This window comes from Osmerus mordax, chromosome 2, assembly GCF_038355195.1.
Source record: "Osmerus mordax isolate fOsmMor3 chromosome 2, fOsmMor3.pri, whole genome shotgun sequence".
In the NCBI taxonomy this organism is placed as follows: Eukaryota; Metazoa; Chordata; class Actinopteri; order Osmeriformes; family Osmeridae; genus Osmerus; species Osmerus mordax.
In genome coordinates, this window is record NC_090051.1 from 24,380,089 (window position 1) to 24,404,742 (window position 24,654).

Sequence of the window (24,654 nt, forward strand, 5' to 3'; positions counted from 1 at the left end):
CTTCTGCTCACTGTTCGTCACATTCAAGGCCAGGTCAGATAGGTTCCTCAAACAGGACTGTGTGTGTGTGTGTTGTACAGAATTACATTTCACAGCACTTGGTCGGTTTTTAGATCATGTTGATATCAGTTCAGAGATATAAGGAGGTCAGAGATATAGGGATCATCTTGACAGTAGAAAGAAAAGAGATGTTAAACGATGAGGTTGAGTACCAGACAAGAATGACAAAGAGGAGGGCAGAGACAGAGCACAAAATTAGAATGAGCGCAAAGACTTGCAAGAGAAAGATAGGCAGCAGGGTCTTGAGAGGGCTGGTGCATTGAGCAGAGGAAAGAGAAGCACGGCATGTCATTAAGTGTGAATGTGACCGCAAAAGCGAAGCTTAAGTTGGGTAAAACGGACTAGAAATTGGAGAGAAGTAATGGAAAGGCCAAAAACATACACAACTGTCTCAGGTGGGATGATATTGGGAAGAATTGACAAACTAGCGATGACACAGTAGCTTGCACCACTTATGAGTTTTACATACAAGTGTGTGAATGTAATATTCTACCCCTGTGGTAAATGAAACCCTGGCAGGTAGTAGTTCTCTGGAAAACCTTCCAGAGGGAGCAGGCACTTCCTCCTGGCTAAACGCGCTTTAGCCTCCCCCTTCCTTCTGAGAACACCAGTCTTCTGGTAGAGAGAACACCAGAGGCAGCTAGGCTCAGCCAGGCACTGCTGTGACGCTGTAATGTGTGACTTCAATAAGTAGCCTAACTTATATTATCTTCAAAATCAAGCAGTACATAAGAAATGTAAATCAAGGAGACCACATGTTATGTGTGACAATTATGCCCATTTCCTTTTATTCTGTACCCAACTTAGCAACCTACTTTGAGAATTAAGAAGAACTCAAATATTTTGTAAACGTTGAAAGAAATCTTCAGTCAAATGGTAAAAAAAATAAAACTGTCCTCTCCAGCTGCTCAGGAGGAGTGAAGTCTGAGAATAGCTAGCGCTAGCATCCAGAGTCAATCATTGAGGAACTGTTTTCTAGAGGATAACAGAACAGGTTTTTCCTCCTACTCACTGTCCAAAAGCTCATTTTAGAGATTCAGCTGTATCTGCAGGAAAAAACACAGGAAACCATATTTTCCATATTTCATTTACGGCCCATTGGCCATGCCTCGTGTGTGAGTTTTCTGGCTCTTCCAGCCTGGTGGGGGATGCAGTGAAATACCGCTCTATTGGAAGATGCACTGAAGATGATCTGAGACAAACACAAAACAGGCATTTGGCTTTTGTCTTGTATCAGCTCAGTGACTGCGGTCTGGACTGGGCTATTCACAAGCTGAGACGTTTTCCTCTTCAGCAGGTGTCAGTCAAATTTTACAAAAATTTGTTGGGGAACCTTCAGTACTGAGGTCCCAAAGCTGCGGCTTTGAGATCCTCGTCTTCAAGTTTCACCTCGACTAACATCTTCAGATTGGGCACCAAAACTAACATTTAGCAGCATATCTTGTGACACCTGCAATTGCGTCCCTTCTCTGCATGTTGTGTTTGAAATCCTGTTGTACCACTGCTCTGTGTTGTTTAGATATTATTATTGTTTACTGTGCCGGGTAGCTGAGGTGTGGTTACTTTGAACTAGGCCTGGTAAATACAGACCGTTTCCTGACTCTTACCACCAACATACCCATAAAACCATGAATTTCTGTTTCTATATTTTCTATATTCACTATTTGTATGTCACTTACAATAAATGCATCTGCTAAATGAAAAAAAGTGATATAACACTGTATTTGAAATATATCAGTGGTCTCACTGAACTTAAACTGAATACTTCCAAAATAGCAGTTAGTCTCGATAAATTACAAAGAGAGGGGTTGTCTCCTTCACTGACAGAGATAGGGGTCTTTCTGGGGATGACTAACAGTAGCTGTCTGTCACTTCACATTAGCAAGTGTGAGGTCTGCCTTCATCCCTCACAGGTAGAAAGGTCCAAAACATGCATCAGTCTGAAACAAAAAGTTTGATTCTATATTACTATATACTTAGTTATAGTAACTAAATATACTCTGAACAAAATCTGTCATGTTCTCTCTCACACAGACAGTTCTAACTCAGTTAAAAAGGAGACTAGTCTATCTCCCAGAAAGGTTTTCAAGAGTGAAGCCCTCTGTGACTTGTAAAAAAGGCTGTACAAATTAAATTGTATTAGATTTTATCTGACAAGTTCAACCCCTCACATGAAACAAAGTATTATCTTCACAATGAAGGACTGGAAAAAAATCCACATTCTGTAAAACAAATGAAAATCAACTTTCAAATCAAATTTTATCTGATTGTCACACTAAACAAGAAGGGTATCTGGCTTACATCATTATATATGGCACTAAAGCACGTACAAAAATAGATCTTGCTGTGAATAGTAATAAGGTCATCTAGCTAAGGTCTTTAACTCTGGCCAGAAAGCTGCAGTGAGCGCATACTTAGGTCCCATACCACCAGTAGCACACCTGAACTAGTCATCCCTCACACTAAACAACATATTACACACACAGTTGATCCCAAAGCAAGCTCTGCTTCATTCTCTAAACAACCACTAAATCAAATTAAAGCTAAAAAGTTTTTGTCCTAAGTGATGCATTAATTTATGGCAACTTTACACAGCAAAAAGCTAATTAAGCTAATTTTAAGACGCATGCAAACATACCGCAACTCAACACTGCACTTAACGCTGCACAGCTCTGATCAAGGAGTTACCTTTGCGCTCGCTGCGTTTCTTGCGTCTTCTCTTGAACCTGCGGCGGATGAGGCAGTAATAGGAGGCTGGGCCCTGGTGGCCACTAGCGAGGGCCATGGTCTTTTTCCCTGCTCTCACTGACGCTGGCTGGCTGTTCTGCACTGGTCCCTGGCCGGTGCTAGCTCCAGTACTGATCAAGTCTGGTTGCTAAACTAGCACTTCAAACACTCAATCACTGATAGTATAAGTTTATGTAACTGCAACGTCTGGCGAATCTGCACCCAAACCCCCAAAATTACTTTTAGTGTATAAAATGTATGAACTAGCTGCTGAAGTCCAACAAATGCCATCCCTCTGTCCGCCTTCCTTGTTAGCACTGGAGAGGGGCGGCGATAGACAGAGAGGGGAGGTGGAAACTCACAAAGGGAGGGGGGTATCTTCAAATGGAGCAGAGCCTATCCCTTCCTCTCTCCTTCCCCAGTCACCATGCCTAACAACCCTCCCTCGCTCCTTCCCTTGACCCTAACCCTCCCCCTCTCTCTCTCCTTCCCTAGACCTTAACCCTCCCTCTCTCCTTCCCTAGACCCTAACCCTCCACACCCCATCCAACACAGTCTATAACCCTCCACACCCCATCCAACAAACATACAAATATAATACTAACAACTACCTTTCAACTGCCAAAACAAAAATAAATATGAAAGCTGTAACTGATTACTGAGCAGTAACCTTACAGACAAGGAAACCCAGCCACACACACAGCGCTGTGCTTCCCTCTTGTGGACATGTGTTGTTGTTGCTGCCTGGATAAGAGCCATCAGTGAACAACACAGCTCACTAGAGGTGAAGGTTAGAACATCACAGGGCAGTGGAGGCCAAACAAACCATCCATTAACATGGACTACCAAATATGCAACAAGTAGTGTCCAAACTAACATTAAATATGACAATATTATGCTTTTCTTAGTATCAGAGAAAGGTCCCACGTGTCCCATGCATGGTCAGTCGATATGAAGCAACTCTCCCCCCCCTTGTGGTGAATGCTGTAATTGCAAGCCTAACATTCATTAAAACATTGGAGGTGAAGTAGCAGCGGGGCACCCAGCATTACCGTTTGAGCACAACATCACCCAACACCTTAGATGCAGGAGAAAACAGACTACTGCCTTTTTAAATCTGAGACAGTGAAGTTTGTTTTAAGAAGGTGTGAGGGGTTGTTGTTGTTGGAGTTTAAGGAAACAGGGATGAGAAGATTAAGAGAGAACACAGGGATATGAAGAAAGCAAGAGAGCAGACATGAATAGGGTCAAGAGAAAAAGGTTCTAGCATGTCATACACAAAACAGACATGTATATACGCACACACACATACCTGTTGTGTTTGTTGCGGTCCGTTCTGTGGATCTGAATCTGTCTGTTGAGAACCTGGAGGGTAGGAGAGAAAGAGCAGATTAGCTGGTCTGCCAGTGGAACGACCAGCCTCCAAACCTTTATAGAAAAAAAGAAACATTCACTCAAACTGTTCACAGTTATTATGGTAACCTTGTTCCATCCACCTAGCAGCCTATCAGTCCACTGGAACCCGTTCCCCACCCTCCCAGCAGTCCCCCTCTCAGGCAGTGAGGCAGATGCTTCCCAGCAGTCCCCCTCTCAGGCAGTGAGGCAGGTGCCTCCCAGCAGTCCCCCTCTCAGGCAGTGAGGCAGGTGCCTCCCAGCAGTCCCCCTCTCAGGCAGTGAGGCAGGTGCCTCCCAGCAGTCCCCCTCTCAGGCAGTGAGGCAGGTGCTTCCCAGCAGTCCCCCTCTCAGGCAGTGAGGCAGGTGCTTCCAAGCAGAGCGGAGCCCCTAACCTGACAGACGAGTGGAGCGCCTAGTGCTAGCCACGCGGCCGTAGAAGCATGCGAAAGATCACTTTAGCCGACTGAAAATAACAGCCCTAAAAGGCCCAGTAAAAACTATATGGGCAGAAAAACAGCTCAGTCTCGGCCAAGGCCATGAAGCTCTAAGCTCTTCTACAAAAGAACAAGGAGAGAGGGGGAGAATAGATAGAGGGGTGGTAGTAAGGGGGAGAATAGATAGAGGGGTGGTAGTAAGGGGGAGAATAGATAGAGGGATGGTAGTAAGGGGGAGACTAGAAAGAGGGGTGGTGGTAAGGGGGAGAATAGATAGAGGATGTGTAGTAGGGGGGAGAATAGATAGAGGATGGGTAGTAGGGGGGAGAATAGATAGAGGGGTGGTAGTAGGGGGGAGACTAGAAAGAGGTGTGGTAGTAAGGGGGAGAATAGATAGAGGATGGGTAGTAGGGGGGAGAATAGAAGAGAGAGGCAGAGAGAGTGAGGCAGAGAGAGAGTGAGGCAGAGAGAGAGAATAATAGAGAGGAGGGAATGTTGTTAATTCAAGCACTTAAACCTGACAGGTACTTTGAGGGGTACTTTGAGGACACTCAGACTGTCTTCAAGCTTTGCTCACTTCTAATTCCTCTGTTTGTGTCTGTATTGATGTGCACACTCGTGCTGAAGCTCAGGCTAAAAGGCTGTAAGGAGTTTAGACAGCCAAGACAAGGCCATGGTCATGGCCAAGCAAAAGCGAGTTCCAGTAGATGTCTGGTGCAGATATATGATTGGGGAGAAAGAAGAAATTGGAATAGAGAGGAAAAGAGAGATAATGAAAGAAAGTTAGTTGAAAACTAAAAACTTTATTTGAGGAATAAAGAGAGTAAAAAAAGATGAGGAGAAACTGTTACTAAAGCAACCCCTGGCCAACTGCATTCCTTTAAAGCAACTGTGCGTAACGCAGCAAGGCCAGGGCTTGCTGGGTCCGGCCCCGCCATGTTGGACTGCTGTCCTCACAGGTGACCAGGAGGAAGCAGAGGAAGGGGTGGTGGTGGAGAAACTGAAACATTCCAGAGGCAAAATAAAACTTGACCTCGTGTTGGTTTACAGTGAGTCCTAGAAGTGCCAGATGTTCCACATGAACAAATACAGTCTAAAACTGTCAATTCGCTATGAATCCACCCAGGATCGACATCTAAACTCATATCTGCAAGCACATATTTGCTTTAAGTGTGAACTAGATCAATGGCCATAAACACTCAACCAGTTTCACTAAATGTCTACATTGTGGATAGTCACTTTGCCATGCACTTCAAGATTCAGCAGTTTTTATGTTTCCAAGTCTGCATGTTGTTGAATTGAGATTTTAGGTTTTAAAACTGTAGAGATAAAACAGTGCACTTCTCCTCCCCACCAATGAGGGGAGGCATTGCTCCTTAAACTCTTTAAGGTTGCATTCTCTGTATTGCAAAATTATGCTCATTATGAATACATTTAAAGACTTTCCCCCAAAGATCTCCTGGATTAAATATCTAACAATTGCTCAATGTAACTTTCACTAACAGGATAATAACATAATATCATTGCAGTTTAGTAGTATACATTCCAGTAGTAATATCCATTAGAATTGGATACATTATAATAGTAAAGAGTATAATATTTTGTAATGTCTCGTCATAGTCTGCAAAGATGTCAAAGGTACAATTCAAGATGGTGGTCGTCTCAAACAGTAAGTAACAACAGTAACAACAGCCACGGTCTTTGTAATATAAAATGTGCAATACAGCATATTTCCGACTCGTCTGAATGACTTTAGCTTCCGTGGTTTGTAGACAGCGTGAGGCCAGCTGTGTCCGTCTGCGTGTTTTTAGCATGATTAGCTTTATGATGTGGGACAAGGATGCCCTGGAGATTAGACCTACTATGAGGGTCCACTTCACGGAGGGTTAAGAGCAGGAGACATACTGGCATGGGCATTAGAACTGGGAATATTTCAAACTGCAAAAATTAGAGCTGCCAGTAGAATAGGACAGGGAAGAAAGGAGATAGAGATAGAGAGAGGGGGAGAGATAGGGAGAAGCTGGTAGAAAGAGACGGTGGAGGCTGGTAGGGGGAGAGGTGGAAGACTTGAGGCTTGAAGTGGGAGAGGGCCGGGGAGCTGCTCCCGAGGTGCACCCTGCAGGCAGGACAGTAGAGCTGTATCTTCACACAGGAGAAAGCTTGGTGATCATGGATGAAGAAGTCAGAAACATAACAGGAACCGCAATGTAGTCTCAGACCCCTGTACATGCGTTGACATTCCTTACAGACTGAACTATTGTCTTGCATATCAGATTACTTTCTACAATTTCTTTCTCAACTGCCAGAAAAGGTACCAGCAAAGGATGCTCATCAGGGAGCTGTGTAGAGCACGGAAGTTGTACTGTGAGTCTCAGTCAACATGCAGTACTGGTCAAGAGTGTGCAGAACCAATTCATCACTGTTTAGTCCTTACATTTTTCAAGACTGGGCTATTTGTCTTGTCAGCATATTTGGTGTGTCTGGTCAAAATGGGGGCAAAGGGGAAAAGAGCAGGAGTAAGCAAGATATGGAAGACGATCACAGAGAAAATAAGCCACAAATCCCTCACTGAGCCCAAAGCAGTTCAATTGCATTTATAGCCTGTGTGATGCCAAGCAACATGTCCTGGAACAACACACAAGTGGTTTAAATGGTTCTAGAAGTTTCTTCTGATGTGCAGATTTACTTCATTGGTTTTCGATGAATCAGTACATGTTCTTAATGTGTGTATCTGTGTTTCCTTTTTTCATTTCTTTAGCGGAGGCAGGGGGGAAGCATCAAACAAAATGATTTACCCTGGGACTACCCTGGAATAAAGAAATCCATCTTAAAAGCTTCACAGTGGGTCCCTGAAATATCCTCAGTGTCTCCTGCCACACCTGCTGTGGACGGGAGGTTTGGTGTGTGTCTGTGTGTGTGTTCGTTCATGGGGTTGTGTTTCTCTCTCTGTCCCCCGGCGCTGTTTCTATCTGGGTCAGGCATCTGGGGATATGCCAGAGCCAACGTGATGCACGCAGCTGGGCAACTCAGCTGGAATACCCACACACACACCCTGGTGCCACCAGGTAACATCTGCAATGCCACCTCCAAAACTGGGCACTGCCACCTGAACAGAGACAGACAGACAGAGAGAGACAGAGACAGATGGAGAAGGTGTATAGTGCAGAGCTGTGATCGTTACTCAATTTAACACAGTTGATTCCGTAGGACTCCATCTACGGCAGTATTCAATTGCTTTAGTTGATGGTTCGTTTGTGTGACATCAATGTGTCAACAATCGCAATTGCGCCCTCTTCTGTCCTTAAAGGGGTCATTGAATGCAAAACCGAGTTTACCTTGTCATAGTTGAATAACGACAGTTCGGTGGGTAAAATTTAACAGTGAACCTCAAAGTCTATTGACACCTCTTTCCTATGCAAATCTCTCAATTTGAAACTGCCTGTGTAAAACGGGCGGTTTCCAAAAAACCACTGAGTTGACGTCAACCTGGTGGCTCCACCTTATTTGGCTCTATACACCCCACAATGTATACACATCCGACCGTATACTCATCACAACCGCAAGCTGTAAGTGTGATTTTGTCGCTAACAGTTATTAGCAATGCTAATATGTCCTGTATCTAGCATTGGTAGAATGTGTGATGATTTAGTTTATTGGCAATGGCGCTAACGTTATTTCATTTTCTTGACTGTGTTTCATTCGAATAAATAACCTGTGTTGTCATGTAAATCTACAATTCACGATGCGTGTTTGGCTATGTTGCGTCTTTGCTCCGCAGTTTCACTTGTTGTAAACCAACCAATCAGCGCACAGCTCATCTAAATATTCATGAGCATACCATAAAAGGAAGAAAACCTAGTTTCATTCTAGGGCTATTTCACAGGGTTGCATTAAGGTGCATACAACAGCACCCAGGCCATTTTCAGCCCAACCAATGTTACATACCCTATTCGGAGACCTTAAGGAACAGTGTGAAATACCCTATAAAATCAGTATATGACCCCTTTAATATAAATAACAAATTTAGACCCACTCCAGACAAATACTGATGCACACAAACTGTTATTTTCATTCAACCTGGAGTTCCTCCATTAAGCAGTGCCAGTCCTCTGATAGCTCAATGCTTGCTTGTGTTGAGGGATTTGCATGAAAATAAACTTCTGCCCTCTGATTGGATCTCTCCTCGTTCAAGATCTCCTTGCAGGCTGGGTCATAGGGTTGGCTCGGTCTCCTTCATGACCTCCTTGGAAATTCTCTGTTCTTGAGGCACGTTGTCTTAGCCAAAGGTACTAAAGCTCAGTTGGATTCCACTCAGCAAGCTGGGCTGATGACCAAACCAAGGCCAAAGTGTCTGCCCACTCTAAACCAGCCATCCTTTAAGAACACAATACCATTGCATGCTTTCCCACACAAGCTCTGCTCACAGGCTAAAGCTAGTGTTACAACACAGCTGTTTTAAAACTAGGCCAGTATGTGATGTGTGTGTAAATGGGGGCATGCAGTAAGATAACTTTACACCTGAGCAGGTGAAAGCCATCTGTGACTGCACAGATAAATCAAGCTTGATGTTAGAGCACCAGCAAAATCCAGGTAGTGAAAAATACACACAGGAACACACCCAGTCTCCCAAAACAACCGTCAGCAAGGAAGGTTTGGAGACAAAACCCAACATCAGATAACCTTCTTTACAAGGACCTACAATTTACATATTTCATCCCAAGGGACTTAAATTACTGACGGTGCAGGTCTAGAGTAGGTGAAGGGTTTACATTACTGTAGGTGCATGTCTAGAGCAGGTGAAGGGTTTAGATTACTGTAGGTGCATGTCTAGAGCATGTGAACCTGATAAACAACTATTTATCAGGTTATACATCATATGTACAGCCTCCTCCTCTAATCAGCAGTCAAGTTCCTAGACATACAGATCTGAAATCTGAAAGCAGTTCCGAGAAGAACAAGTCTACAACTCAACCCTTCCAAATATCACTGACCCAAAACGAACACTTCCAAATATAACTTAATATAACTGAAACCAAATCCTTCCAAATATCACCAGCCTTAACCCAACCCTATCCCTCCAAATATCAATAAACTGTTTAGGTCTCTAACTATCTGAAGTACATGCAAACTTTAGGCCAGTATCCTCTTACCAAAATGAGTTGCATATCTGGAAGGGCCCCCTTCTAAATAACCAACATGGTTGCCAGAATCTCTTCAGATATGTTAGTGTTGTACGCTCCTCTACACCTGATGCCAGTTTAATCTGAGTATATTCTCTTGGTTCGCCAGTGTTCATTATGGCCCATCTATCAGTGAGGAGATAAGGTCATAGATGTAGAAATGCCTTGTGAAGCTCCCTGCCTTTCTGCTTGACTCCCATCCCAGTCCATCAGTCAGCCACACCACAAGCCAACCCAAACAGGGTATTTCCGCTGCTTTATGTTTGGGCAAAATAAAGACATGGTCAATGTGTGTGTGTCCGCACATGAGACAGTGTGTAAGGGAATATGTCTCTGTGCGTTTGGGTTAGGGTTTGGGTTGATGTACCAATTTTTTTTCAAACCAACAACCAGGGTTTCACCCTTTCAGACTTAAAGTAACTAAATCACTAAAAGTGTGAATGGAGCGTGAAATGCTTGAGCTTTTATCTTTATTTTTGTTTGTGCAGTGGAACAACTATCTTGCTGGTATACTGAAGTAATGTGAACAGGGGTTAGTGAACAGGGGTCAGGGGTTAGTGGACAGGGGATGAGCCATCCAGACAAAGGTCAGTGTGAAGTTGAACAGAATGGGCTTTAGTCACCGTGTAAGTTCACACAAACAAGGAATTTTAGGTGGCAAGAAGGTGCATACAATAAACATAAATGAATCTTAAGTATGAAAAGTACAAATACACTGTAAACTAGAGAGGGTACAATTTCTGGGGAAATTGCAGGGTGTGCTTGCTTGTGTCGGTTGCACGTGGGTCCGTCCCCTAAAGTTTTTCCCTTCTAGTGATATTTTCAAGCATTTAGCCTACTCATCTTGCATTAATTCATTAAGAACCCCCTTTGAAACAAGCTGAACCCTCTTTGAAACAAGCTATTGTAACAACGTTGTCATCGGAAGTATTTCAGATAGAATCGCAATTCAAAAAGTACAATCTGCCAACTCAAAATATGCCCCCTCAAAAAAACATTTTTAGGGGGAAATGGCTAATTCAAAAGAAGTTTGCTGGAAGCAATCATTGTCAGTAACAATGCCAAATGCGACCATGAGAACCCTGCGTGGAAAAGCTTACCCCGGCAAAATTGTGCTACGAGCAAGCTAGCTGCTGTTGCTAGCCAAACTTCACCGAGGTACGGTGGTGACATGTGCAACCGCACTGCAAATTAAGAAAACACATGCAATAGACAAAACACAAGCAAATTAAGAAAACATCTTCATGAATTTGACAACACATGCGCAGCAAACGCGCTGCAAATACACACAACACAACCAAATACATAAACGCGTTGCGAAAACTAAAGAACGCAAACCAAAAACGCTGCATTCAGTTTTCACAACAGAAGTTTACATTTACATTTAGTCATTTAGCAGACGCTCTTATCCAGAGCGACTTACAGTAAGTACAGGGACATTCCCCCGAGGCAAGTAGGGTAGTTGGCATGACCAGGAATCGAACAGGCAACCTTCGGATTACTAGTCCGACTCCCTCACCGCTCAGCCACCTGACTCCCAAATTGAGAAGTTTGTTTTGGAAATGGGACCAAAATCAAAGTTGCTCTTTTGAAAAACTGTAAAAGAAGAAGGCCACATGTAAAAATGACCTTTTTCTAACCTTTTTATGTTGCCTCTTTAGCGTCAGTGTGTCCAATCCCGACCGTTTTTTAGCTGACAACACAGATACACTTGTCAGAGTAAAGATTGTCGCCCAAGCGTCGCCCGAGTGTCGCCGAGTGGTCTTTCGGCCAAAGTAACTTTCCTATATTATTTAGACATGTAAACGTCCATATATGTTCATGAAATTTTACACATAGATAGTTTGTCATGCCTAAAATAATACTACTAACACTTTACTGGCGATAGCAAAAGAAAATGCTGGCAAAAAGACAGGAAACTGAGTGTCCAAACCCCGTTCGGGTTTGGACAATAGTAGTTTACAGCGGTCGGGATTGGACACAGTGACGTTACTTCAATGTTGGTCCAAACTTCTCATATGCTCTCTCTCTTTCGCTCCGTGGGGCCGAAAATCAAGCTGTTCCACTTAGCGCTCCCCCTAGAGGCCTGGACAAGCTCCGTTGTGAAAACTGGATGCAGCGTTTTTGGTTTGGGTGCTTTCGTTTTTGCAACGCGTTTATGTATTTGCAGCGTTTTTGGTTTGCGTGCTTTCGTTTTTGCAACGCGTTTATGTATTTGCAGCGCGTTCATGTATTTGGTGTGTGTATTTGCAGCGCATTTGCTGAATGCTGCGCATGTGTTGTCAAATTCATGAAGATGTTTTCTTAATTTGCATGTGTTTTCTTAATTTGCAGCGCGTTAGCACGTCGGCCACCGTACTGAGCGGATTGTTTGAATGCGCCGGAAATTAGAAACATTTATTTTTACATAATGTTAGGCTGTGGCATTGAAGACAGATACGCACCACACAATCTTGAGTTTAAATATATTATTTAATGTGACATTACTTACTGTACATGCAAGTCTTGATTTGCTTAAATGTATGATGCTTGCTAGTACACCACGGCACGATACGATACTCGCTGTGCAACAGCACATCTATGCACTAGTGATGTGTCGTTCGTGAACAATTCGTTCATTTTGAACGAATCCTTACAAGGACTCGGCAGTAACGAGTCCTCTCAAAGAGTGATTCGTTCATTTTCTCGTGGCCGCGCATCGGGACTGTTGCATAGGCTCGTCCAAGTAAACAGAAATGATTCATTCATTTCCCGACTCGGTCTTCGGGTACGAGTCTTTGGATCATTTTTCACGTGACCTGCATAGGCTCTGTAGTGGTAGCTAGAGTAAACGCTAGAGGGAACGATTCGTTAATTTCCCGACTCGGTCTTTCTACAAGTCTTTGGATCATTTTTCACGTGACCTGCATAGGCTCTGTAGTGGTAGCTAGAGGAAACGATTCGTTCATTTCCCGATTCGGTCTTTCTACGAGTCTTTGGATCATTTTTCACGTGACCTGCATAGGCTCTGCACTGGAGGAAACAAACGATTCGTTCATTTCCCGACTCGGTCTTTCTAAGAGTCTTTGGATCTTTTTTTCACGTGACCCGCATTATATTTTTTAGTAGAGGAAACAGTTTCCTCATTCCCTTTCGCCTGGCCGCTGTTTTAGTAAGACGTGAATGATATTCGCTCAAGTCATCATACTGACTGGTTTTGTTATTTTCACTTTACAATTACACTTACAGTTTAGTGCAGTGTAATTGTTGTACATGTACAAGCTTGTAAGCCAGTTTATCTGCCTGCTTGCTGTGAGTCAGAAGCAAGGCACGTCCTCCCTCACGTGTGAGCATGTTTGTGTGAGTAACTACTTCCTGTTTTGCATCAACAGACAGCGCTCAAGGCCGTATGTAAACAGTGAGCCCCTCGCCTCCACACTACTACCCTGTTCTCTTTCAAATATTTATGAGTAAACTGTGCCCAGGTTATTTAGTCTTTAAGCATACCTGGGCAGGCTGAATCTGTTCTCAGCTGTAGAACAGCGATCAGCAGTGGAGAACAAACACACGACCATCCGTGTAGTAAGCCAGAACTGTTACGTAACACTGATATTTCTAGTATGGTTACCACTGTGCTGCTTTTCCTAGACAAAGGTTCTGCAGGTGCCAGTTTATTGTTGACCAACGTTGAAAGCATCACACTGTGAAGCAGCAGGGCGCTCTCTCTGTTTAGATAGAGTAGAGAGGCTGGGGTTGTTAACTCAGATTGACACACAATGCCTGTTGAATATCAAAAGATTCAGAAATGGGTAAAGGCAAACCGTCCGTTAAAAGCAAAAGTGAAATAAGAAAACAAAAATAAGAATGTAATAGGTGATATTGAATTTAGATTACTGCCTAAACTGTGTATTGACCCCTGATAGCACAGTTCAATAGCACAGCAGCATCTATAATAACTAAAACAGCAGTTACATAGCCTTCCTACAGTGCATTATTCTACTGTGGAAAACCAGATTATTTGCATTGACTATATCCGAGTTACACTTCCCTAGATAGGTTGGCTAGATTTGCATGCAAGGCACTACCACTGGAATGACAGCATGATCAATTATTGCAAACATTTCTGTCATCTCTCTTAAGGAAGATCAGTGGTTTGTTAAAAAGGGTCTAATCAATTCAAGCAGGCCCACTCTTGGCTATATGTGTACATTTCCTTGTGTCTGTGAACAAGTATAGTGAATGTGTACTTGTCCACCTGTGGAGTGTGTGTCATGCACAACAGGAGCAGATGTGAGAAAGTAATTTGGAGCCCCGAGAGATCCCATCTGATGTGGCAGAAAGCATTGTGGGTAGAATAAGCTTGCACTTCAGTGGACTTCAGTAACAGATCTGTACTCGTTTCACACACTCACTCTACTATGGTGTACAACAAAGCTGCACAGCCGTTGTTTGCTCAGACACACACCAACACACCACTTCTTAACTTTACTAGAGCCCTCACCTCCCCTCTGTAACTCAGAGCCCTGCTTTATTCATTTTCATTCAGAATAATAAATAAGTGGTTGTTCTAACAGATCCAAACTATGATAGTTGCCAAGCAGGGCCGGAGTGGGGTTAGGGTTACGACCCCGTACGTATGGGTTTGATGTGATGCAAGACACTTAATGCAAGTGTTAGGGTTCAATTGTTTTTCAATTGGTAAAACCTTGTCTAGTGATGCCATCACTCCGGCCCTGCTCCCATCCATCTTCCCTGACGCGTAGCGTTACGGTAGGGCCGCCCGTCCCAGCTATCGGTAGCCAATCTGAGAAAACTTTCTGGAAAAGACGGGCTATGGACCCAACCATTTGGGAGAGGAGAACTCCCTGACATGGTACAACCCATGCAGAGGCTGAGGTGTTAGAATGCGGAACGTGTGTAGCCTACTTTAAGAGATGATAGACTAACGTGACAAATGTCAACAACAAAAAATCCAAAGGCACCTTTATATGCCTTTATCAAATCTGGATTACTATCATTGTCAAATGGTAGCTTTGAAGCTGCCACCCACATACACACACACACCCAAAGATCAGCGCACCCACTCATATCTAAACACAACCATCTGCCACAATTTGTGTGATCCATTTTTAAATCAGACCCTTGCCTAAGCCAGGCCATGCTAAGGACAGACTGATGTGAGAACTGCCGGGGGAACTACCCTCTGCCTCTGACACCCTGCCTCGGACCAGAACGCAGAATCTGTTTTGCTGCTGGAGGGGGGACATCAATCCTGCTTCTGGTCAGACTCCATGGTTTCCCGTTCATTAGACAAAAACTTCAGAAGGCTGTGCAGTACCAGCAGAGTCATGCTGTCCACACATACAGGAATGCTTAGACACATTAGCACAAGTGCTGCTGTGTTGTTGTCCTAGCTCTTTAACTATTTAGTAAAGGTTGCCAACATGGAGATGTAAATGTGATTATAGAACAGATTTTGTGTCATCGATTTTTCCACTCATAACTGATTCATAATGATTGAGCCTAGCAATACAAGGAGCTTGTGCTTCTCTCACACACACACAGATAAATAAGTTCAAGCATGAGGGTAGCTCTGATATATAGATGATATTATATTGCAGGAGAGAACATTTACATTTAGTCATTCATTCAGAAACATGCCACTATTTCATCAAATGGAATAGTGGCAAGCTCATTCATCTAACTAAAACGGCAGGAACCTGTGTGTGTCTGTGTGGATTGACATTCATTACAACTCGGGATTTGTGACGAAGTTGAGTGTGAAGTTGTTTGGATGAGCTGTTTACGAAAAATGAATATAAATGCATTTGCCACCATTTTGAGCTGCACTAAGAGATGGAGCCAGGGCCCACTCCAGTATGGTACAAAGCGATGGAGCCAAGGCCCATTCCAGTATGGTACTAAGCGATAGAGCCAGGGCTCACTCCAGTATGGTGCCCTCCATGTGGAGCTGCACTAAGCGATGGAGCCAGGGCTCACTCCCGTATGGTGCCCTCCATGCAGCAGGACACACTCCGACACCCACTCTGTTTGGGAGATCAATAAAGTTCTTCAGGGCACTGTGTTTATGAATACTAGGGCACTGCACTAGTATTCATAAACACAGTAAATGATACATGTTGAATTATTTCCCCCAAAACTAAGAAGCCTGGGTGAAACTATGGTTTCAGGGGCAGGTTGGAAATGTTTCATGAAATGTATTGCGCAAGCCTTCATTTGTATTTTGTACATGAGCAACCCCATAAAATACTGTGCTACCTTAACCGTAACCCTACTAACCCTAACCCTAAACCTCCCACTGGCATTACATCTTAAGCCGTGAGACTTAAAGGAGAAAAAGAATGAAATGAGACAAACACAATAGGCATCTGCGTCGGCTCGTTAAAGTGAACAGACAATGAGGTCATGTTTACTAGACATATTTTTTTCGAATTGTTAGCCTGCTGTGCTTTTTAGCCTACCAGCTACAGTGGAGGTCCATCTGTCGGGTCTGGGCTATACCTTAGAACATATCTGTTGGGGGCTGGGCTATACCTTAGCAGACTGTTATGTGCTCATCCACAGATGGGGGTTCGTCTGGCACATGCTCGCTTGCTCTCTCCATCTCCCAGAGAGAGACTGAGTTAAAGGAATTAATCCAATAGGGTTGGGGGAGAAGTAAGAAGCATTTACAAACAGAATAAGACTCAGGAGAGACAGAGACAAATGGGCTTTGAAAATTTGCAAACAATGTTAAATTATCAACCCCCCAAATGTGTATTTTACTATCTACAATCTCTATTGTTTCCTATCAGCATACACACATTTGTATTCATAAATCAAGTGATATATTTCTTTGTTTCAACATATTCATACTTGTATATAATAATTGATTATTAAGTTGACAATGAGCATATAAAATCTTCTGAAGAGCTTGCTTCAAAAGCCAATACCAGTTTATTCTCCAGAGTGGTCAATTCCTGTGTGATTTAAAACAAAATCTTCAACAATTCAACCAGCATACTGTTTTGCCCAAGGGTCTTTCTCTGGATATCACTTATTCAAAAAATTGCATTTGGGAAGATACATTTTTATCATATTGGTCCCAAATGCACAATGCACCCTCCCTTAAAAAACAGGCATGTTCTATGGCCCTGGTTAGTGTGTTTAGTTACTCAATTATCTAATGCAGTGTTAGGGTTAGACTGGACTATTGCACTCAGTCCTCTGGGAGAATATGGATTCTTCCACGGGACATTCTGCCATGACACAAACTATTTAAACACTCACCACTGGCTAGACATAATCAAACAAGACCACACACAGGTTTCCTTTCCATCCCCAACATTAATGGTATGGCACACCCACGCTGACTTAGATACACCACACCGTGACCGGATGTGCTGCAAGAGAATTGTTGGGGAGCTTCCATAAGCCAGGACAGCCTGTGTGTCTGACCGTCACCTGTGTAGAACAATCTGTGATATTTTGGCTTTCTCTCATGATCTGATCATGGAAGGCTCATGGAAGAAAGCAAGTGACAAATGGAACAAAGGAATACTGTTCTCTATTTGAAGTGTTGCATTCATAGGAACACACTTCTATACACTATAACAAGACTGATGATTACCAAGCATGTACTGTACAGAAGACTGGAGCAGTCCCAGCCCTCAGCACACCATGGACAAGAACCCCAGTAGAAAGGGGCAGCTGGGAGTTGGATTATAGTTAAGCTACAGGAGAATCATACTAAAGGGTTTGCCAACATGCCAGGTTGGAAACTTTGATACCAGGTTTTTGAAGAGCTGGCTTTGATAATTATTAACTTCACAGTGTTTGGGGTCTTGCACAGACAGATTGGATGCACTGCCCCGGCTGAGCTCCAGCTGAGCATGGACTTCAGCTTGGGCCCTGTACTACGAAGCAAGTTCAACACGCCCGGGATACAAGAGTTTAAGAGCATAATTCAAGCGAGCAGCAACACTGTTGCTACACTGTTGCTGCTTCCAAAAACCAAAAAAAGAAAGAAATGTTAGGAGAAAATTGCAGACTGTGAACGCGTAAGTTCCTTCTCAATATCTCAACATAGTCTGTGGGACTGTAAGCGCACTTCTGTGTGTCACATTAGCAACATTCGGCTCTAGAAGCGCACAGAGAAACTGAAAATCGATATATTTTTGTACAAAAAGTCGTCATTGAAAGCCAAAGGGATTTGACGGTCTCTAAAAACTGCTGATGATTTTTGTTGGTCAGTAGGCACTGCTTTTATATGTGTTGATCTGTTATCTCAAACATAACCTGCTACGGAGCAGGTTAGATGTGCAGCATGAGTTACCATGGTGATCTACCCTGGTAAGAAGTGAACCACCATTGTGATACTGAAAATCCAGAGTTAAGTTACCTCGCTAACCCTAAATTCGGCTTTGTAGTATAGGGCTCTGGTCTGGCAATGCAAAACATTTGCCTGAGGGTATTTATGCTAGAATTGAGGTGGCAAGTCTAGACCTAAATACTGCTTCAGGAAGCTGGTGAAGAGGCCTGTGTGGAGTTGTGGATCAGATACCTCGAGAGCACACATGTGCTTGTTTATCTACCACACAGAACACAACATGCTGTTGCTGATGGAACACTCCATCTGCTCCTGATCTTCTGGTACAGACCACCCTTTAACTCGTCCTCTTCATCTTCCCCTCTAAATCTGCTTGCTTCTCTCTGCTTAGTCAGCCGTCTGTCTGAGGCCTCTCCCGCCCTCCCCAAGCCCCTCCACAGGACACCTGGAACTGTAGTGTACGAACTCACATGGACACACACACACATGCCTGCACACTGTTGATATCAGTAATGGTTTGTTGGCTCACTGGCTGTGGAAATGATCACACACAACAAAGGAGGTCAAAACCCAAACCCTCCCGGGGTCAACTTCCAATCCGTAACTCAAAAGAGGGTGGAGGAGAGACCAGGAGGCCACGAGGCCAGCGTCCAATCAGGAATGTGGTACAGGGAGAAGAGGAACCCCAACAGTAGAATGCACAGACACGGTTTATCACCTAATCATTTAGGGACAGTCAGTAACGCCTTGGACACACTGGCTGCGAAGCGCCGCGATTAGCTGCGAAGCACCTGGAAGCACAGCCTTTTCCTTTCAGCGCCCATGTTATCAAATTGGACCGGCCACACAGGCTGTGAAGCGCTGCGAAGTGCCACGATCGGCTCGTGCTCTGCAGCGATCGTTTCGACAGCTGGTCAAATTTTCCATGATTCGCTTGCAAATTCAGCTGCAGGATGATAAAATACACCATATTATATGATATATTTGGCTATTTGGATAAACAAACATGTTATTAAGATGTTATTACGTTAGTTGTAGGCTATAGCCTATCAATGAACACCCAACTTCACTACGCTGGTAACAAACGGCCAACCATGTGTTTACCCTGATAAAAACTAGATCCAATCAATTCTCAAAATGTAAACATAAAAATACACCCTGATTGATGATTGCGTTAACTGTCCAGCCAACATATTAGTCAATGGTTTCTTAACAGTGTGTTTAAGAGTGTGATAGACGAGCTGGCATACACAAGCAGAAGAGACACTAAAACCTTACATCACAAACCAATGGGGACATTTAGGAAGATTGACGATGCAAAGTTAATCATTGAAGTTGAGTAACATAGGCCTACATGGAGTTATATGACCCACAGCACGTAGCCTATTTTACAAAGACTAGTCTACGGCAAAAAAGACAGGATGCTGTTGAGATGGCTGTTGGAGCAGCAAGTTGCCTTAACCCTTGTGTTATCTTCGGGTCATTCTGACCCATCAGTCATTGTGACCCACCGTCGTATTGCGACAACTTTACCGCATACAAAAATAAAGTGAGGAATTTTCTTTTAACCGTTGGGCTGTCTCAGACCCCCCACATTGCAAAGGTTAAAAGAAAATTATTTGTTTTTGTATTGGGTAAAAACAACGATGGTTTGTTATGAACCTTTGGGTCATGTGACCCGAAAGCAACACAAGGGTTAATGAAACCTATGCAATGTTAATGCCAGCTTTCAATGTGAAAAAGGAAAGCTCAGAGAAGGTGAAAGGCTTGGTGACCAGCACTTAGAAATGCGAGTCTAGTGTGAACAGCTTTGCGCCATTCATAGCCGATTGTGGCACTTCCGGCCGCTTCGCAGCCAGTGTGTCCCAGGCGTAAGGACTATTACATTATCTAGGCCTTGCAATGTGCATTTCAAACCACACTGTTCCGAACTGTTCTGCTTCACAGCCTCTATTCTTGTAAAAAGTAATACACCAAGCGTGACACTGTCAGTATAATAAAACCTAGAGCCAGAGCCAGGCTTGTCAGAAGCTATATTTGGAAAACAGCTGAATGACAATATTGTTATTTCAGTTACTCGTGTTTCAGACCCGTCCCCACAGTTACACCATAACCCCAATGTTACACCCCACCCCAGAGTACTACACCCCAGCCCCTAACCCTAACCCTGCTACTTTAGTCTCCATCTCTCTCTCTCGTTCTTAACTCAGCATTCAAATGAAGTCACACTCTAATCTTAACCACAATAACAAGCAAGTCTTTCCTTCCCGCCTCTCTCACACAGAACCCCCCCTTCTAAAACACACACAGAACCCCCAACTTCTGAACACAGTCACACTTTCTCCTTTCTTGTTCAGCCTTCCCCTCGCTCCATATCCCCAACCCTAATTATAGCTTGCCCATTAATCAGCTAAAGTTGTAATTATACCACCTCCAACGTGTAATCAGATTGGGAGGAGATGATAAAATCACAGCTACATTCTCCTGGTTAGAAGAGGGGAGCTTGTGAGCAAAAAGGAGCTTATTACAAACAAACAAACAAAGAAGTGTGCGGAGCAGCAATATGATCTGATTTCGTGTGTGTGTGTGTGTGTACAGGTAGGTTTTGTAAATGTACACACACAATAAACCCCTCTCTTGATATGAGCCTATTTCTATACATTCATATAGAGTGAAAACATATACAGTTTCATCTGATTTCAGCTCATAACCACACGCTCCTCCCCATCTGGCAGAGACAGAGCGGAAAGGGAGAGAGGAGGGAGAGGTGTGGAAGGGAGGGAGACCTATACTAACCATAAGACAAGTGGGGAGCAATTAGTGCAATAATGCTGATAGTGCAACCAGTAGCTGAAAGTGACAGTGTGTAAAGTGGCTAGTGAGAAAGTGGCGAGAGTGTATCAGTGTCCATTCAGAAGCCTGATGGCCCTTGGGAAGAAACTATTCTCCAGTCTACGTGTGCGAGACCGAACGCTTCAGTATCACCTGCCAGAAGGCAACAGGGTAACGGGGTAAAAAGACTGAAGGATGGGTGGTAACAGTCTCTTAGAATCCTGGCATCTTTCCTGAGGCATTGTGTGTGGTAGGTGTCCCGTAGGGCTGGGAGCTTCCTGCCGATGATGAACTCAGCAGGCCTGACCACACTGCGTAGGACCTTGCGGTCCCCGTCTGTGCAGCTCCCATACCACACTGTAATGCAACCAGTCAGTATGTTCTCTGTTGTGCATCTGTAGAAATTAGTGAGGATGATTGAGTCCATGCCAAACTTCTTCAGTCTCCTCAGGAAGAAGAGGCGCTTCCGGGCCGCTTTGACCACCGTGTCCGTGTGAGCAGAACCAGGTGAGATCATTGCTGATGTTCACCCCGAGGAACCTAAAGTAGCTGACCTTTTCCACTTCGGATCCGTTGATGTGTAGGGGTGCATGTTCCTCCTCCTGCCGCCTCCTATAGTCCACAATCATCTCCTTAGTCTTGCTCACATTGAGAGAGAGAGGTTATTGTCCTGGCACCATGATGTCAGGGTATCAACCTCCTCTCTGTAGGCTGACTCGTCACTGTCAGAGATGAGGCCCACAATGGTTGTCATCAGCAAACTGGGAGGTTGGAACTGTGCGTTGCCGCACATTCATGTATGAACAAGGAGAACAGGACAGGGCTAGTGATATTTTCAAATGCTTGAAAATATCACTAGAAGGGAAAAACGTAAGGTGACGTTTAAGTCATAGGAGGTTAGGACCATTTTTACACCGGATTGCCCCAATATTTTGGTTTGATCCAACTTTTTAACTGACGCTGCTGTAGCTCATCACTATTCCCTCTTGCAGGGAAAATGATAAGACAACCGTTTCATTCTACACTTCACTTTGTATTGAAAATGAGCAGCAACAAATGTATGCTTTTAAATCTATGCAATCTTCATAAATAATAAGTACGTATTTTTATATAAAATATCAGTTACACCCTACAATTTTCTCGGAAATTGTACACTCTCTAGTTTTACATGCTCTTTGAATCAAAGAGCACATTTCAGCAATGGCAAACACAAGAGGTCCCAGTAGATCCTGTTTGTTAGGCTTAGCTTTGTTGCCCTAAAGACTATCCATCAATCATATGTTTTTTATAGCTTATTTAAAAACTGTGTCAACCACAGTGCTGTACAGTAGAAACAAAGCAGAATACACAACATAGCATTCGACCCTACAGGAAAACTATGACAATGCCTTGAAGGGAAAATGGAGCAGACAACTTCCTGGTCTTCAGGCAGGATCTAAAGAGGCTGGTGGAGGACCGAAGGTTAGACTGTCAGCAGCACACTGCTTACAAACGAAGAATCACTTGCTCTGTCAAGTATGGCTACTTTGCATCCTAGAAGACATCTTAATGTGAAGATTAATTCATCTGAGATATTATCTGGAGCTGGGGAAAATATGAAAACTAATTATAATAAGGAGAAGCATTGTGCTGAGGAATAGCATTGTTACTTTCACCTTCCATTTGTCATGACCAAAATAGGGGCTCATGACTGGGCCATAAGAACATGCGAGCGTGCACACACACGTACACACACACAGGTGTCTTTCTGTCCCTCTCTGCATTGTATAGTTGTCTGTCTGAATGTACAGTATCAGTGTGCCTGAAGGAACAGCCTGTCTGTCAGCAGGTATCCTGCAGCCTGGCTCCCTGTGGCACAGCAGCTCTCACTGAAGAAGGCTGTGTTGTTAGCTGAGTGTAAGGAGTTCTGCCTCGTCTGCAGTAAAGGTTCATTACTGTAATGGAGGTGAAGGGGAGGCAGCATAGGCTCTGTCCCTGCCAACAGAGGCATTAGCAACGTGACACACACACACACACACACCCTAGGCAATTTCCCTAAAAACAACACATTGCAGCGAATTGAATTTTGCGTGACCAGTAGGGGTCCCTCTCTGTGCGAGTCTGCAAGCAAGCGTGTGTGAGAAAGTGATTTGGTGCGAGTGTGAAATCCCGAGAGAGACAGGCATTGAGACAGACAGAAAAAGAGAATGAGAGAGGGGAGTCAGGTGGCTGAGCGGTTAGGGAATCGGACTAGTAATCTGAAGGTTGAAAAAAAAAAATGACGTTGTGTCCTTGGGCAAGGCACTTCACCCTACTTGCCTAGGGGGGAATGTCCCTGTACTTACTGTAAGTCGCTCTGGATAAGAGCGTCTGCTAAATGACTAAATGTAAATGTAAATGAGAGAGAGCATAAGACAGAGATGGAGAGAGAAAGAGACAGAGAGGAATAGACACATACAGAGTGAAAAAGAGAGAGACGGAGACACAGATGGACAAAGAGAGATAAAGACAGAGAAAAAGAGACAGAGAGAAAAAATATAGAGACAGAAAGAGATATTCAGCCAGCTAACCACCTAAGGGAAGTCCACCATCATGGGAAATCATTTCAGCCCCTTCACTCTGATTGGCCCTCTGGTCATCCATCACACCATACGCTTCACTAGGAGGCTGTTAACGGAGGCTGTATGATAACTTCAGTGATTTTTTATTCTGTTAATGAACTAATGCGATTAATAAAGTCATTCACAATTAAATGAAACCAAGCGTTTATCACATTGGAGTTCGTAGTAAAGAAAATAGGGAAATTATGTTTCATTATTTAAAAGTGAATTCGCTTTTACAATAGATAATCAGCTGCTTTCAAAGGGGTAGCTGACAGAGGTGGTGGATAGCTAACAGAATGACAATATAAAGTGGATATACTTTCAGAATAGATCAGAGAATTTTGTTACACAAATTAATGTGTTTACTGATGTCAAAACTGCCTGCACATTGCAAATGTACATGCAAGTGCTGTATGGTGAATTAGGCCTACAATTATGACAACTGGCTCAAAGTTATAATATAAAATTTTACGTTTTTAAAGGTTGAAACCAAAAATTCTAAACGTTTGGCAAAAGAAAGTTTCCAAAAATATTGTTTTGAAAGGTTGAAAAAATATGTAGGAAACATATGTAGAAAAAAAAGGTTTTCAAAGTCACACCAGAGAAAGATGCAGTCAACCCAGCTACAAGGTATGGTGAAGCGATAACTACCACTCAGTGTAATGGGTAATGTCTACAGAGGCCCCAGGTGGGTCTGTTGATTAAGTCCACTCCACTTGACTGCCTGGTGCAAACAGGATCAAATACTGTACCCACAGGCTGATTATATTCTGTTGCTGGTTTCTCACTCATCTTATAAAGGAAAACATTTTTTTTTTTTGGTACAAATCCATTGGCAGTAGCTATCAAGCAAATCTGAGCTAGGAAAATGCCACAAACAACATGTACCTGTAAATGTTTTTACTTAAACCCTTAAAACCAAATTTAAATGTAATGGTAATATTCTCCCCCAGTAAACCATCAGTGATGTTTTGTACTGTTTCCATCTACTTGAAACAATTGTGGAGTTATGGGAGTACATGCATGATTCCAGCAGTTATGGGGGTTTGTATGTATGATTTAAGCAGTTGAGAGAAAAGTATCATGTCCATCGGATCGTTGAGACTTTTTCACATTTCTACACCATGTCACAGCAA

The 24,654-nt window shown here is 43.4% G+C and overlaps 1 protein-coding gene across 1 annotated transcript in view; it reads right to left on the minus strand.

The window, feature by feature from the left end:
* Window positions 1-24,654, minus strand: part of adarb1b (adenosine deaminase RNA specific B1b) — a 65,426-nt gene that overhangs the window by 22,335 nt on the left and 18,437 nt on the right. The window contains exon 2 of the mRNA XM_067256915.1: window positions 4,100-4,152. The gene's annotated coding sequence lies outside the window, so the exon portion shown is untranslated. The remainder of the gene's footprint in view (window positions 1-4,099; window positions 4,153-24,654) is intronic.